The sequence below is a fragment of the Perognathus longimembris genome, chromosome 11 (assembly GCF_023159225.1).
Source record: "Perognathus longimembris pacificus isolate PPM17 chromosome 11, ASM2315922v1, whole genome shotgun sequence".
Lineage (NCBI taxonomy): Eukaryota > Metazoa > Chordata > Mammalia > Rodentia > Heteromyidae > Perognathus > Perognathus longimembris.
In genome coordinates, this window is record NC_063171.1 from 35,788,126 (window position 1) to 35,804,053 (window position 15,928).

Below are 15,928 nucleotides of genomic sequence, written 5' to 3' on the forward strand. Positions count from 1 at the left end.
ACAAGGGCTGCCCGCGGAGGGCAGACCCCGGCCCGGCGTCGATCCCGTCGATCCCGTGGACTCCACACCGCCCCCACCGCCAAGCGCCAAGCACCAAGTGCCTGGCCTGAGCCCCTCGGCCCCTAGAGCCACGCTCCTGACCACCGCGGGCCCTCGACCAGACGGGCCAGGCAGGGCCGCTCAAGCTTCGTCCAGAGAGGGCATCGGCGCTTTGGAGAGGACCGCTGGCTGTGATTCCCGTGGCCACGCTCAGTCACCCGTGGCGTGCGGCAGGGAGGCAGGGCAGGACCCGTCCCGACCCCGATGGCAACGCCGGGCCCCATCGCAGCGAGTCCACTCCTCAGGCGGCCCAACCTCCCCCTCGTGGCAGCCAGCCTGACTTTCTACCTGCCCAGGGGCTGGCTTCCGGTGCCTCCGGGATCCCGACACACACACTTGAAGCCAGCGGGTGCTCATGGAGAGCAGGGAGGCCACCCCTGTCGCTGGCCGACCCGCGAGGACATCTGAGACGAGAGCGGGACCCGGGCGGCACTTATGCATGGGTGGTTCAGTGGTAGAATTCTCGCCTGCCACGCGGGAGGCCCGGGTTCGATTCCCGGCCCATGCACTCCACTGCTACACTACATTTTGCTCCTGTAGGTCTCTGCTCCCTACCTTCCTCATTTGCTGAGTGGGCACGCATGCTCACACTCACACACATGCACGCACACGTATACGCGCACACACACATACGGCAATGCCTTTTCCCTCCTTGCCCACCATTCCTTCACTCCGGCCCTTTTCACACAAACAGCCCAACACACTGCACCTGCTTCCTGGCCTGGCATCCAATCTACCCAGCCTCTGACATCTCCAACCCCTGGACATTACCAGCCTCTCTCCAAACATCTATCTAGCTCACAAAATACACTTTCCCAATGGCCACCACACCGGCTCCCTCTTCTCCTACATATCCATGGACTCCCATCCAATAGAATCACCCACGTGCACCCTGCTGCCTCCCCTATGCCGCCCACAGCCACAGCACGTCATCCAATCCCCACAGCACCACAGCCGACATCACCCATCTCCACCCTCACCTCACCCACAACTCCTCATCTCCCACGACTTGGCTCAAGGCTCACCACTGGCTTTGGGTCCGCTCCTTTGGCATCACTGTATTACCTATACCCATGCTTAATTGCCCCTCCCGATACGGAATGACACATGCTCACTCCTTGCAGGTTCAGTCTCAATGGAGAAGTGATGCCAACACTGTCTTGTGCACTAGCCTTGCCTACCACTACTCAACCACTGCACACACCATGCAGGGTGTGAGGCGTGGGGGCAGGGGTCTCCGTGTTCTTCATTTTCCCAATCCTCCCATACCCTCTCTGTTCTCTCTGCTGTCTCTCTCTGTCTCTGTCTCTGTCTCTGTCTCTGTTTCTGTCTCTGTCTCTCTCTCTCTCTCTCTCTCTCTCTCTCTCTCTCTCTCTCTTTCTCCCATTTTCTCAGCGCCCTGACGAGGATGATGCTAACTGTGTCTTGCTAGAAAGCTGTGCTCCTCTTCCCCTGGACACTGATTAGCTTGAAATTAGGACAGCAGGGGGTCTTTCTCTTCGCAGACCAGCCAACACATCTCACAACAAGGCAGGAGCAGGCGCTAGCTCCCCAGTGATAGCCAGACCCCCGCCACGGGACTAAGAGTGGAGTTGGGGGCAAGGCAGGGCGAAAGCGCCTGGCCTGGGCCATGGGAGCCTATCAGGGCGGGCCCTCATCGCCAGAAGGGATGCCCTTGACCTGCCCGTTGGACAGCTCCTGCCAAGCGGGCTTCGTCAAGGGAGCGCATCTGCACTTTGGACCATGCGATGGCCGAGGGAACCTATGGCTCTCCGCAGGGCACGGCAGGGCACGGCCGACCGACTAGAGGGCGATGCTGGACCCAATCGGCGGCACAAGAGGGACAGTCAGGGTGGAGGTGGGTCCACTTCTCACTCACCCCACTCCCTCCTTGCAGCACCAGGCGCCCCAAGGCTCGCCACGAAACCACCATGTGGGAGCCAGCCTTTCCTCCTACTTGCCCATCGCCTGGCTCCCTGTGCCATGGTGGATCTGGAGCCACCTGGGATCCTGCCCACACTTGAAGCCCTGAGCTGCTGGCAAATGGCAAGGAACCAACCGCTGTCCTTGGTCGGCCTGGGAGCACATCTGTGACATCCATCGTCAGGACTTGCCGGTTGTCTGTGCATGGGTGGTTCAGTGGTAGAATTCTCGCCTGCCACGCGGGAGGCCCGGGTTCGATTCCCGGCCCATGCAGCACATTACCATTCATATTTTGGTCCTCACCCTACCTACCTACACACACAACCACAAACACTCGCACAAGCACCCTTGGGGAGAAAGAGAGAGAGCGAAAGAGAGAGGACTCTTGCTTCCCTCATCCCTGCTCGCCACTCCTTCACCTGTTACCATTCCACACAGCGGAGCACACCACACTCCACGCGCATGCTGGCTTGCCACCCAAGCCACCCACCTCCTTCCATCTCCTATGGCTGATTACAAACACCCTTCCTCCTCCAGATCTCTAACAAGCCCCACAACTCCACTGTGCTTACCACGGGCCTCCCAGGACTTCCATCACTCTCCTGCCCCGTGCACACGGCGGCTCTTCCCCTATGCCACCCACAGCACCACAGCTCAGCTGACACCCACTGTCTCCACCCTCGCTCCACCCCAAACCCTCATCTCCCACAACCCACAACTTGGCTCAAGGCTCACCACGGACCTCCTCTGGCATCACCTTCTCAGACCTCTATACTCACCCCTTGCAGGTTGGGTCTCCAATAGAGAGGACATTCCACTCTCCAGTCCACCAGCCTTGACAACGCTAGTCTAAGGCTGCACACACTTACTAGTGTGGATGTGTGTCACCTCCCTCCCTCCCTCCTCCCCCTCCCTCACCTCGCATGTCACTCTCTCATTGGACCTCTGTGCTCAGAGGGGCTTGATCTTGCTGGAACCACAGCCAGTTCCTCCCGGTTGCTACTCCTCTCCTTTCTCCCTGACAGGCCCTCTCAGCCCTTGGCACACCCAGTGGCCACCATAGGGCCAGCCCTACACACCACTCCCCCACCTCCAACCCCAAACCCCCCCGCCACTGGCTTTCTCTCCCTTGCTTTGCTGCCCAGTCACGATGGCTCGGTCTCCTCGCCCAGGCCTCCTCCGACCTCCTTCGAGCCCTGCCAGCTTACTCGCCACACTCAAGCCACCCAGCACAGGCACTCGGGGCCATGGGTCCCATGCTCAAATGCTCTGAGCTTGTGCAGATCCCCAGCTGTATGTGAAGCCACCCCCAGTCCTCTCGCCCAACTTCCCACATGCATTCTCCCACCTCCCACACCTCAGACCCTTCCTGTCCATCCAGCCCTTTAAGCTGCCTCGCCTTTGCCCTGGCCTTTGTGGGAGGCCCGTCACCCAGGAGAACAGAGACTTTCCCCCATCCAGAGCTCATCCTCATGACACACCTCCCTCCAAGAGAACCACCCTGGCTCAGAGCAGTCACGTCTACCGCACAGGGGCTCCTCGGCACGGGTGGCAAGAAGCACGGTGTCCACGCCCAACCACGGTTGGTTCCCCACTAGCCTGGCTGTGCCTCAGCTTCCCGCTAAAGGGAGTTGGCGTGGCAAGCCGCTTGGGCTCTGCACTTGATTGGAAGGCGGCCGCACAAGATGGATCCGGGACGTGAGGTGGAGTAGATGTTTGGGTCAGTAAAGGAACAGGGAACGAGCGGGTGACTGAATGAGTGAGTGGGCAGGGGCTGGTATATAGGGAATGAGGGAGTCAAAGGGGGTGGGGATGAAAGAGGGAAGCAGGTGGGAAACCAGTCCAGGTCCATCCAACACAACACAACCTCCTCTGTTCCCATCTGGCAATTTGAAGGCAGGAGCGAGGGTTGGGCGATTACCATCCAGTGTCCTGCAGCCCACGCTCCACTCACCACACCTGTAGGCATCAGCTGGGCAGGTGCTTATTCCTCCCACTGACACACAAGCTGAGCTCCCTGCCTTTGCCTCCAGCTAGCCGCCCCTTGTCTACTTGGCAGTCACCTAGCTCCTGCTGCTGCCTCTTCACACTTCTGCCTCTCTCTTTGGGGGAAGTTGTCCTGCATGGAGGGAGAGATCTCCATCCACACTGGCTCAGCTTCGGTGACCATCAAACCCACTGCCACGGTGGATTCAAACCCCAGTTCAGGATTCCATGCCTGGCCGGAGGAGGCACCAGTTTGGTGACTGGTGCCAGCTACCCTACTAGACACGGCAGGGGTCGAACTGGAGGGCATAGGCCCCTCTCGGCCTTGGTGATAGAAGTAGGATGTGTCAAGTGAGCTCAACACCCCATGGGGGGAAAGGGAAAGGGGGAGGAGGGAGGGGGCTATGAGGGACAAGGTAACAAACAGTACAAGAAATGTATCCCATGCCTAACGTATGAAACTTTAACCTCTCTGTACATAAGTTTGATAATAAAAATTTGAAGAAAAAAAAAAGAAGTAGGATTTGTCTGCAGCCATGGGAAGTGTGCCCAGAGCAGCTCTGTGAAAGAGTCCTGGAGCCCTCCCAGGAGTGAAGGGGAGGCCTAAGGAGAAGAGGGATGAGAGGGAGGGAGCGATGGACGGAGGAGATGGAGGGAAGGAGGGAGGAGAGGGAGGAAGGGAGAAAGGGAGGGAGAGAGGGAGGGAGGGAGGGAGGGTGGGAAGGAGGAAAGGGAGGACCCACGAATTTCTGAGGGAGGGAGCAGGTGAGTACACAAGGGGTTGAGTTTGGATGTGGGAGATGGGTTGGTGAGTCAGTGAACAGGTGATTGATTGGGATGGGGCATGTGAGCCCCTGTGCAAGTGCTGGGTGAAACTTTGTGGGAGTAGGTGTGTGTGTATATGTGTGTGTGTGTGTGTGAGACAGACAGAGAGAGAGAGAGAGAGAGAGAGAGAGAGAGAGAGTGAGAAAGGCCCAGAGAGACAGTGAGAGAGTAGGAAGGCTGGTAGTGAGTAAACAAGATGCGTGGGTAGTGACAGAGAGATGTCGTGGAAGGGTCGGTGGGTGGCTGTGGGAGTGAAGCAGATTTTGAGTGGGCGAGGGGCTGGGTAGATGAAGCTGACCTAGAGAGTGTTTGGGTGAAGAGGAGGGTGAAGGGGGTTGTGACTGGGTGGCTTGGTGAAGGAATGTGTGTGCAGAGTGACTCGCTGAGTGAGGGGGTGAGTGTGTCGCTGGCTGGGTAAGTGTGTGTGCAAAGTGGAGAACAAGGGAGTAGATATTTGGGTGAGTAAAGGAACACGGAGAGAGCAGGTGATGGAAGAAATGAGTGGGCAGAGGGGGGACTTTATAGGGCATGAGGGAGTTAAGGGGCAGGGGGTGGGGGGGGGGAATGAATGAGGGAAGCAGGAAGGGAAGGAGGGAAGGAGTGGTTGCCTCAGTGACAGGCTGAGTGAGGGCAGGAGGGTGATGCAGGAAGGAAGATATCCGGGGAGACAGTCCTGGTAGACATTGCAGCGAAGGTGGCGGGGTGGAGCGCCTGACAGGGGGACAAAGCAGTCAAGCAGTGGTGCAGGAAGAAGGGTGAGTGATGGTAGACAGGGAGTGTGGGTTGGGGTCCTTGAGAAATGAGCTAGCAAGGCAAGAAGTGTTCCAAAAGAGGGTGGGGGAAGGTTGCAGCAAAGCTAAAGGGCAGCCAAGGGGAGAAGTGCAGTGGGAAAGGAAGAAAGAGAAGCTTCCCTGACCGGGAATCGAACCCGGGCCGCGGCGGTGAGAGCGCCGAATCCTAACCACTAGACCACCAGGGAGCATGTCGGGCCCGCTACAGGCACGCGCCTCCTGCAGCCCAGCAGCGCTGCTGGGCGCTCACTGCAGCCCAACACTCGGGGCACCAACCGGCACCTTGGGTTTGGGGCATGGCTGGCCAAAGAATTAGGAAGAAAGAAGGGGAAGGAAGGCAGAAAGAAAGAACGCCGGCCTGGCTGAGCTCCCCTTGCGCCTGAGCCGCGCCACAGCTCTCCTCCGGCTCGCAACCTCGGAATCCTGGGCGCCCGCGTGGGTCTCCAACATTCGCCTTCACCCCCCTCCTCCCCCCAAAGGCCGAGCAACAGCTGGAGCTGGCTAAAAGATGGGCACAAAGCCGTTGCGTTGGCCGGGAATCGAACCCGGGTCAACTGCTTGGAAGGCAGCTATGCTCACCACTATACCACCAACGCCTCACGGCTCGGTCAGCGCACACTGGCCGCCAGGGACTGGCGCGGGGGCGCGCGCCACAGCTCCCGCGACGTGCCCGGGCCTCGCTGCGCTGTGGGCGGGGACGCGGCGCTGCCCCGCCAGCCAGAGCCGCTCCCGGCCCGTCCTGCGCGCTGCCCGAAGCTGCTGACGGCTGCACACGCAGAATGGGACGGGCTGGGCCCAGCCTCGCCTCCCTCCCGGGTCCCCCGGGGCGCCCTCCGAGCTTCCCTCGCCTGCCCGCTCCCGAGCCCGGGGCTCCACGCCTCCAGGCCTGGGAGAGGGCGCAGCCACGCCACGGCGGCAGCCACAGCGTGTGGCTTCGTCCCGATCCAGGCCAGACACCCACTCCTGGGGACGGCTCCCCCACTCGTCGGTGAGTCCTGTCCCGAGACTGCGCGGGAGACACGGCTGCCCACGCCCAGGCCGACGGCCAGGAGGAGGGAGACGTGGAAGGCGAGGGCTCGGGCGCTCAAGAGGGTTTGGGGCCGAGGCGGGCACACGTGCGTGCGTGCGTGCGTGCGTGCGTGCATGCGCGCGGTCCGCCAGGAGCCGACGGCCGCGGTGGGCCCAAAAGGAAAGCAGTCTCCCCGTCGGGGAATCGAACCCCGGTCTCCCGCGTGACAGGCGGGGATACTCACCACTATACTAACGAGGACGACGCGGCCGGCCGTCTGGGACACACCACCCTCTCCCCGACACGCCCGGCCCCGCTGCCCCGCTGCCCCGCTGCCCGCCTTTCCTGGTCCCCTCCTCCGACCCCCACGCCAGCCTGGGCCTGGAGCCCGCACCTGCCCTGTCCGTCCTCTGACCCGGAGCCGCAGCACTCGCCGCACTCTCCCCACAAGCCCGGCCCCACCCGCCTGCCGGGGAACCGCACGGGCCCAGCTGCCCGCCGTCGCTGTCGCCTCGCTTCCCCGCGCGACGGACGGCTGGCACCGACGCGGGCAGGAGCAGGTGCTTGAGCTCGCCTCCAGCTCGCACACCAGGCGCAACCATGGCCGCGGCGACGCCGCTCGATCGCGGGGCCGTTCGGGGGGTGGACCGCGCGGGCCGGAGTCCCCGAGACTCGACGCTGACCCTGCTTGCCATCCGCCCGTCGGGCCGGCCGCACGCCGCGCCCAGCGCACCCCGAGGGAGCGCGGCACCGGGCCAGGGCGCACGGCCCGAGCCCAGCCAGGCGAGCCGCCAAGCTGCCAGGCGCGCCGCGCCGTCAGGATGGCCGAGCGGTCTAAGGCGCTGCGTTCAGGTCGCAGTCTCCCCTGGAGGCGTGGGTTCGAATCCCACTCCTGACAACCTCCTCTTTTGGACACAAACATTCCAGGAAACCTGCCCGCGGCCCGCCCACCCAAACCAACACTCCCGGGACTCATTGCTACCCACCTAGCCTTCTAGCTACCTGCTTTGCCTTGCCTTGCCTTGCCTTGCCTTGCGCTCTCTGTCTTGCCCGCTTCCCACACCCTGCAACCCACATGCTGCCACCCGACCCTTCCATCTTGGGGCTCGCCCTCGCCCCCATCCCCACGGGGCCTGCAGCCCACTGCCGAAGTCCAATCCCACACACGCACACACGCACACACGCCCGACCCACCCACTACCCACCAGCTCAGGTGGACACTTCACCCCATCCCTCTCCGTTCTTTGCTGCCCCTCGACCTTCCATCACCCCTTACCCTCATCGTCCTATGCCCCCCACCCCCAACACCCATACTCTCAAGCCCGGGCTTTCCCTCCAACGCACACCCCTGACCAACAAGCCCACGCAGCCACACACAGACACCCAGGAACTCCCGCCTGCCCGGAGCCCCGCGCCCCGCACACACCTGTGTGACTGCGAAAGCGCTCCACCCACCCCACACAGACGCCCGACGACCAACCGAGCGGGTCAGGGCATCCGCGCGCCCCAGAGCCTCGCGTTTCCGCACCCACGGACTCTGGAGGCCCACCGCGGGCGTCTTGCGGTCGCGCTCACGTGTCCCGGGCCAGCGTCCAGCCGAGGATGGCGGCACGGTCTCCACGTCCTCCCCCTCTCGGCCCTGCTCGGCCTGGGTGGGCACGGGGCGGGGGATTGCTTTCTCTGCCCACACAGGGCCCACACCTCTCACGACGTGGCGCACCCAGCGACGGCTCGCCGGTGATGGCCAGACCCCTGCAAGGGACGCGGTAGAGCAGAGCGGAGCCGAGTGGAGCAGAGGAGGGCAGGGCGGAACAAGGGCTGCCCGCGGAGGGCAGACCCCGGCCCGGCGTCGATCCCGTCGATCCCGTGGACTCCACCCCGCCCCCACCGCCAAGCGCCAAGCGCCAAGCACCAAGCGCCTGGCCTGAGCCCAACTCGGGGTGGCCCCTCGGCCCCTAGAGCCACGCTCCTGACCACCGCGGGCCCTCGACCAGACGGGCCAGGCAGGGCCGCTCAAGCTTCGTCCAGAGAGGGCATCGGCGCTTTGGAGAGGACCGCTGGCTATGATTCCCGTGGCCACGCTCAGTCACCCGTGGCGTGCGGCAGGGAGGCAGGGCAGGACCCGTCCCGACCCCGATGGCAACGCCGGGCCCCATCGCAGCGAGTCCACTCCTCAGGCGGCCCAACCTCCCCCTCGTGGCAGCCAGCCTGACTTTCTACCTGCCCAGGGGCTGGCTTCCGGTGCCTCCGGGATCCCGACACACACACTTGAAGCCAGCGGGTGCTCATGGAGAGCAGGGAGGCCACCCCTGTCGCTGGCCGACCCGCGAGGACATCTGAGACGAGAGCGGGACCCGGGCGGCACTTATGCATGGGTGGTTCAGTGGTAGAATTCTCGCCTGCCACGCGGGAGGCCTGGGTTCGATTCCCGGCCCATGCACTCCACTGCTACGCTGCATTTTGCTCCTGTAGGTCTCTGCTCCCTACCTTCCTCGTTTGCTGAGTGGGCACGCATGCTCACACTCACACACATGCACGCACACCTATACGCGCACACACACATACGGCAATGCCTTTTCCCTCCTTGCCCACCACTCCTTCACTCCGGCCCTTTTCACACAAACAGCCCAACACACTGCACCTGCTTCCTGGCCTGGCATCCAATCTACCCAGCCTCTGACATCTCCAACCCCTGGACATTACCAGCCTCTCTCCAAACATCTATCTAGCTCACAAAATACACTTTCCCAATGGCCACCACACCGGCTCCCTCTTCTCCTACAATGCCCCGCCGTCATCCATGGACTCCCAGGACTTCCAATAGAATCACCCACGTGCACCCTGCTGCCTCCCCTATGCCGCCCACAGCCACAGCACGTCATCCAATCCCCACAGCACCACAGCCGACATCACCCATCTCCACCCTCACCTCACCCACAACTCCTCATCTCCCACAACTTGGCTCAAGGCTCAACACTGGCTTTGGGTCCGCTCCTTTGGCATCCCTGAATTACCTATACCCATGCTTAATTGCCCCTCCCGATACGGAATGACACATGCTCACTCCTTGCAGGTTCAGTCTCAATGGAGAAGTGATGCCAACACTGTCTTGTGCACTAGCCTTGCCTACCACTACTCAACCACTGCACACACCATGCAGGGTGTGAGGCGTGGGGGCAGGGGTCTCCGTGTTCTTCATTGTCCCAATCCTCCCATACCCTCTCTGTTCTCTCTGCTGTCTCTCTCTGTCTCTGTCTCTGTCTCTGTCTCTGTCTCTCTCTCCTCTCTCTCTCTCTTCTCTCTCTCTCTCTCTCCTCTCTCCCTCTCTCTCTCTCTCTTTCTCCCGTTTTCTCAGCGCCCTGACGAGGATGATGCTAACTGTGTCTTGCTAGAAAGCTGTGCTCCTCTTCCCCTGGACACTGATTAGCTTGGAATTAGGACAGCAGGGGGTCTTTCTCTTCGCAGACCAGCCAACACATCTCACAACAAGGCAGGAGCAGGCGCTAGCTCCCCAGTGATAGCCAGACCCCCGCCACGGGATGAAGAGTGAGGTTGGGGGCAAGGCAGGGCGAAAGCGCCTGGCCTGGGCCATGGGAGCCTATCAGGGCAGGCCCTCATCGCCAGAAGGGATGCCCCTGACCTGCCCGTCGGACAGCTCCTGCCAAGTGGGCTTCGTCAAGGGAGCGCATCTGCACTTTGGACCATGCGATGGCCGAGGGAACCTATGGCTCTCCGCAGGGCACGGCAGGGCACGGCAGGGCACGGCCGACCGACTAGAGGGCGATGCTGGACCCAATCGGCGGCACAAGAGGGACAGTCAGGGTGGAGGCGGGTCCACTTCTCACTCACCCCACTCCCTCCTTGCAGCACCAGGCGCCCCAAGGCTCGCCACAAAACCACCATGTGGGAGCCAGCCTTTCCTCCTACTTGCCCATCGCCTGGCTCCCTGTGCCATGGTGGATCTGGAGCCACCTGGGATCCTGCCCACACTTGAAGCCCTGAGCTGCTGGCAAATGGCAGGGAACCAACCGCTGTCCTTGGTCGGCCTGGGAGCACATCTGTGCCATCCATCGTCAGGACCTGACGGTTGTCTGTGCATGGGTGGTTCAGTGGTAGAATTCTCGCCTGCCACGCGGGAGGCCCGGGTTCGATTCCCGGCCCATGCAGCACATTGCCATTCACATTTTGGTCCTCACCCTACCTACCTACACACACAACCACAAACACTCGCACAAGCACCCTTGGGGAGAAAGAGAGAGAGCGAAAGAGAGAGGACTCTTGCTTCCCTCATCCCTGCTCGCCACTCCTTCACCTGTTACCATTCCACACAGCGGAGCACACCACACTCCACGCGCATGCTGGCTTGCCACCCAAGCCACCCACCTCCTTCCATCTCCTATGGCTGATTACAAACACCCTTCCTCCTCCAGATCTCTAACAAGCCCCACAACTCCACTGTGCTTACCACGGGCCTCCCAGGACTTCCATCACTCTCCTGCCCCGTGCACACGGCGGCTCTTCCCCTATGCCACCCACAGCACCACAGCTCAGCTGACACCGACTGTCTCCACCCTCGCTCCACCCCAAACCCTCATCTCCCACAACCCACAACTTGGCTCAAGGCTCACCACGGACCTCCTCTGGCATCACCTTCTCAGACCTCTATACTCACCCCTTGCAGGTTGGGTCTCCAATAGAGAGGACATTCCACTCTCCAGTCCACCAGCCTTGACAACGCTAGTCTAAGGCTGCACACACTCACTAGTGTGGATGTGTGTCACCTCCCTCCCTCCCTCCTCCCCCTCCCTCACCTCGCATGTCACTCTCTCATTGGACCTCTGTGCTCAGAGGGGCTTGATCTTGCTGGAACCACAGCCAGTTCCTCCCGGTTGCTACTCCTCTCCTTTCTCCCTGACAGGCCCTCTCAGCCCTTGGCACACCCAGTGGCCACCATAGGGCCAGCCCTACACACCACTCCCCCACCTCCAACCCCAACCCCCCCGCCACTGGCTTTCTCTCCCTTGCTTTGCTGCCCACTCACGATGGCTCGGTCTCCTCGCCCAGGCCTCCTCCCACCTCCTTCGAGCCCTGCCAGCTTACTCGCCACACTCAAGCCACCCAGCACAGGCACTCGGGGCCATGGGTCCCATGCTCAAATGCTCTGAGCTTGTGCAGATCCCCAGCTGTATGTGAAGCCACCCCCAGTCCTCTCGCCCAACTTCCCACATGCATTCTCCCACCTCCCACACCTCAGACCCTTCCTGTCCATCCAGCCCTTTAAGCTGCCTCGCCTTTGCCCTGGCCTTTGTGGGAGGCCCGTCACCCAGGAGAACAGAGACTTTCCCCCATCCAGAGCTCATCCTCATGACACACCTCCCTCCAAGAGAACCACCCTGGCTCAGAGCAGTCACGTCTACCGCACAGGGGCTCCTCGGCACGGGTGGCAAGAAGCACGGTGTCCACGCCCAACCACAGTTGGTTCCCCACTAGCCTGGCTGTGCCTCAGCTTCCCGCTAAAGGGAGTTGGGTGGCAAGCCGCTTGGGCTCTGCACTTGATTGGAAGGCGGCCGCACAAGATGGATCCGGGACGTGAGGTGGAGTAGATGTTTGGGTCAGTAAAGGAACAGGGAACGAGCGGGTGACTGAATGAGTGAGTGGGCAGGGGCTGGTATATAGGGAATGAGGGAGTCAAAGGGGGTGGGGATGAAAGAGGGAAGCAGGTGGGAAACCAGTCCAGGTCCATCCAACACAACACAACCTCCTCTGTTCCCATCTGGCAATTTGAAGGCAGGAGCGAGGGTTGGGCGATTACCATCCAGTGTCCTGCAGCCCACGCTCCACTCACCACACCTGTAGGCATCAGCTGGGCAGGTGCTTATTCCTCCCACTGACACACAAGCTGAGCTCCCTGCCTTTGCCTCCAGCTAGCCGCCCCTTGTCTACTTGGCAGTCACCTAGCGCCTGCTGCTGCCTCTTCACACTTCTGCCTCTCTCTTTGGGGGAAGTTGTCCTGCATGGAGGGAGAGATCTCCATCCACACTGGCTCAGCTTCGGTGACCATCAAACCCACTGCCACGGTGGATTCAAACCCCAGTTCAGGATTCCATGCCTGGCCGGAGGAGGCACCAGTTTGGTGACTGGTGCCAGCTACCCTACTAGACACGGCAGGGGTCGAACTGGAGGGCATAGGCCCCTCTCGGCCTTGGTGATAGAAGTAGGATGTGTCAAGTGAGCTCAACACCCCATGGGGGGAAAGGGAAAGGGGGAGGAGGGAGGGGGCTATGAGGGACAAGGTAACAAACAGTACAAGAAATGTATCCCATGCCTAACGTATGAAACTTTAACCTCTCTGTACATAAGTTTGATAATAAAAATTTGAAGAAAAAAAAAAGAAGTAGGATTTGTCTGCAGCCATGGGAAGTGTGCCCAGAGCAGCTCTGTGAAAGAGTCCTGGAGCCCTCCCAGGAGTGAAGGGGAGGCCTAAGGAGAAGAGGGATGAGAGGGAGGGAGCGATGGACGGAGGAGATGGAGGGAAGGAGGGAGGAGAGGGAGGAAGGGAGAAAGGGAGGGAGAGAGGGAGGGAGGGAGGGAGGGTGGGAAGGAGGAAAGGGAGGACCCACGAATTTCTGAGGGAGGGAGCTGGTGAGTACACAACGGGTTGAGTTTGGATGTGGGAGATGGGTTGGTGAGTCAGTGAACAGGTGATTGATTGGGATGGGGCATGTGAGCCCCTGTGCAAGTGCTGGGTGAAACTTTGTGGGAGTAGGTGTGTGTGTATATGTGTGTGTGTGTGTGAGAGAGACAGACAGAGAGAGAGAGAGAGAGAGAGAGAGAGAGAGAGTGAGAAAGGCCCAGAGAGACAGTGAGAGAGTAGGAAGGCTGGTAGTGAGTAAACAAGATGCGTGGGTAGTGACAGAGAGATGTCGTGGAAGGGTCGGTGGGTGGCTGTGGGAGTGAAGCAGATTTTGAGTGGGCGAGGGGCTGGGTAGATGAAGCTGACCTAGAGAGTGTTTGGGTGAAGAGGAGGGTGAAGGGGGTTGTGACTGGGTGGCTTGGTGAAGGAATGTGTGTGCAGAGTGACTCGCTGAGTGAGGGGGTGAGTGTGTCGCTGGCTGGGTAAGTGTGTGTGCAAAGTGGAGAACAAGGGAGTAGATATTTGGGTGAGTAAAGGAACACGGAGAGAGCAGGTGATGGAAGAAATGAGTGGGCAGATGGGGGACTTTATAGGGCATGAGGGAGTTAAGGGGCAGGGGGTGGGGGGGGGGAATGAATGAGGGAAGCAGGAAGGGAAGGAGGGAAGGAGTGGTTGCCTCAGTGACAGGCTGAGTGAGGGCAGGAGGGTGATGCAGGAAGGAAGATATCCGGGGAGACAGTCCTGGTAGACATTGCAGCGAAGGTGGCGGGGTGGAGCGCCTGACAGGGGGACAAAGCAGTCAAGCAGTGGTGCAGGAAGAAGGGTGAGTGATGGTAGACAGGGAGTGTGGGTTGGGGTCCTTGAGAAATGAGCTAGCAAGGCAAGAAGTGTTCCAAAAGAGGGTGGGGGAAGGTTGCAGCAAAGCTAAAGGGCAGCCAAGGGGAGAAGTGCAGTGGGAAAGGAAGAAAGAGAAGCTTCCCTGACCGGGAATCGAACCCGGGCCGCGGCGGTGAGAGCGCCGAATCCTAACCACTAGACCACCAGGGAGCATGTCGGGCCCGCTACAGGCACGCGCCTCCTGCAGCCCAGCAGCGCTGCTGGGCGCTCACTGCAGCCCAACACTCGGGGCACCAACCGGCACCTTGGGTTTGGGGCATGGCTGGCCAAAGAATTAGGAAGAAAGAAGGGGAAGGAAGGCAGAAAGAACGCCGGCCTGGCTGAGCTCCCCTTGCGCCTGAGGCGCGCCACAGCTCTCCTCCGGCTCGCAACCTCGGAATCCTGGGCGCCCGCGTGGGTCTCCAACATTCGCCTTCACCCCCCTCCTCCCCCCAAAGGCCGAGCAACAGCTGGAGCTGGCTAAAAGATGGGCACAAAGCCGTTGCGTTGGCCGGGAATCGAACCCGGGTCAACTGCTTGGAAGGCAGCTATGCTCACCACTATACCACCAACGCCTCACGGCTCGGTCAGCGCACACTGGCCGCCAGGGACTGGCGCGGGGGCGCGCGCCACAGCTCCCGCGACGTGCCCGGGCCTCGCTGCGCTGTGGGCGGGGACGCGGCGCTGCCCCGCCAGCCAGAGCCGCTCCCGGCCCGTCCTGCGCGCTGCCCGAAGCTGCTGACGGCTGCACACGCAGAATGGGACGGGCTGGGCCCAGCCTCGCCTCCCTCCCGGGTCCCCCGGGGCGCCCTCCGAGCTTCCCTCGCCTGCCCGCTCCCGAGCCCGGGGCTCCACGCCTCCAGGCCTGGGAGAGGGCGCAGCCACGCCACGGCGGCAGCCACAGCGTGTGGCTTCGTCCCGATCCAGGCCAGACACCCACTCCTGGGGACGGCTCCCCCACTCGTCGGTGAGTCCTGTCCCGAGACTGCGCGGGAGACACGGCTGCCCACGCCCAGGCCGACGGCCAGGAGGAGGGAGACGTGGAAGGCGAGGGCTCGGGCGCTCAAGAGGGTTTGGGGCCGAGGCGGGCACACGTGCGTGCGTGCGTGCGTGCGTGCGTGCATGCGCGCGGTCCGCCAGGAGCCGACGGCCGCGGTGGGCCCAAAAGGAAAGCAGTCTCCCCGTCGGGGAATCGAACCCCGGTCTCCCGCGTGACAGGCGGGGATACTCACCACTATACTAACGAGGACGACGCGGCCGGCCGTCTGGGACACACCACCCTCTCCCCGACACGCCCGGCCCCGCTGCCCCGCTGCCCCGCTGCCCGCCTTTCCTGGTCCCCTCCTCCGACCCCCACGCCAGCCTGGGCCTGGAGCCCGCACCTGCCCTGTCCGTCCTCTGACCCGGAGCCGCAGCACTCGCCGCACTCTCCCCACAAGCCCGGCCCCACCCGCCTGCCGGGGAACCGCACGGGCCCAGCTGCCCGCCGTCGCTGTCGCCTCGCTTCCCCGCGCGACGGACGGCTGGCACCGACGCGGGCAGGAGCAGGTGCTTGAGCTCGCCTCCAGCTCGCACACCAGGCGCAACCATGGCCGCGGCGACGCCGCTCGATCGCGGGGCCGTTCGGGGGGTGGACCGCGCGGGCCGGAGTCCCCGAGACTCGACGCTGACCCTGCTTGCCATCCGCCCGTCGGGCCGGCCGCACGCCGCGCCCAGCGCACCCCGAGGGAGCGCGGCACCGGGCCAGGGCGCACGGCCCGAGCCCAGCCAGGCGAGCCGCCAAGC

At 62.2% G+C, this 15,928-nt stretch overlaps 11 non-coding genes across 11 annotated transcripts; 5 read left to right on the forward strand and 6 right to left on the reverse strand.

Moving 5' to 3' along the window:
- Positions 1-536: 536 nt before the first annotated feature.
- Trnag-gcc lies at positions 537-607 on the forward strand. The gene has a single exon. It is a non-coding gene; the product is annotated as a tRNA-Gly (tRNA).
- A 1,617-nt stretch (positions 608-2,224) lies between these two features.
- On the forward strand, positions 2,225-2,295 carry Trnag-gcc. The gene has a single exon. It is a non-coding gene; the product is annotated as a tRNA-Gly (tRNA).
- A 3,445-nt stretch (positions 2,296-5,740) lies between these two features.
- Trnae-cuc lies at positions 5,741-5,812 on the reverse strand. The gene has a single exon. It is a non-coding gene; the product is annotated as a tRNA-Glu (tRNA).
- Positions 5,813-6,148: 336 nt separating this feature from the next.
- Positions 6,149-6,220, reverse strand: Trnag-ucc. Its single transcript has one exon. It is a non-coding gene; the product is annotated as a tRNA-Gly (tRNA).
- A 602-nt stretch (positions 6,221-6,822) lies between these two features.
- Positions 6,823-6,894, reverse strand: Trnad-guc. Its single transcript has one exon. It is a non-coding gene; the product is annotated as a tRNA-Asp (tRNA).
- A 554-nt stretch (positions 6,895-7,448) lies between these two features.
- Positions 7,449-7,531, forward strand: Trnal-cag. Its single transcript has one exon. It is a non-coding gene; the product is annotated as a tRNA-Leu (tRNA).
- A 1,471-nt stretch (positions 7,532-9,002) lies between these two features.
- Positions 9,003-9,073, forward strand: Trnag-gcc. The gene has a single exon. It is a non-coding gene; the product is annotated as a tRNA-Gly (tRNA).
- Positions 9,074-10,728: 1,655 nt separating this feature from the next.
- Trnag-gcc lies at positions 10,729-10,799 on the forward strand. Its single transcript has one exon. It is a non-coding gene; the product is annotated as a tRNA-Gly (tRNA).
- A 3,443-nt stretch (positions 10,800-14,242) lies between these two features.
- Trnae-cuc lies at positions 14,243-14,314 on the reverse strand. The gene has a single exon. It is a non-coding gene; the product is annotated as a tRNA-Glu (tRNA).
- Positions 14,315-14,646: 332 nt separating this feature from the next.
- On the reverse strand, positions 14,647-14,718 carry Trnag-ucc. Its single transcript has one exon. It is a non-coding gene; the product is annotated as a tRNA-Gly (tRNA).
- Positions 14,719-15,320: 602 nt separating this feature from the next.
- On the reverse strand, positions 15,321-15,392 carry Trnad-guc. Its single transcript has one exon. It is a non-coding gene; the product is annotated as a tRNA-Asp (tRNA).
- Between the last annotated feature and the right edge of the window lie 536 nt (positions 15,393-15,928).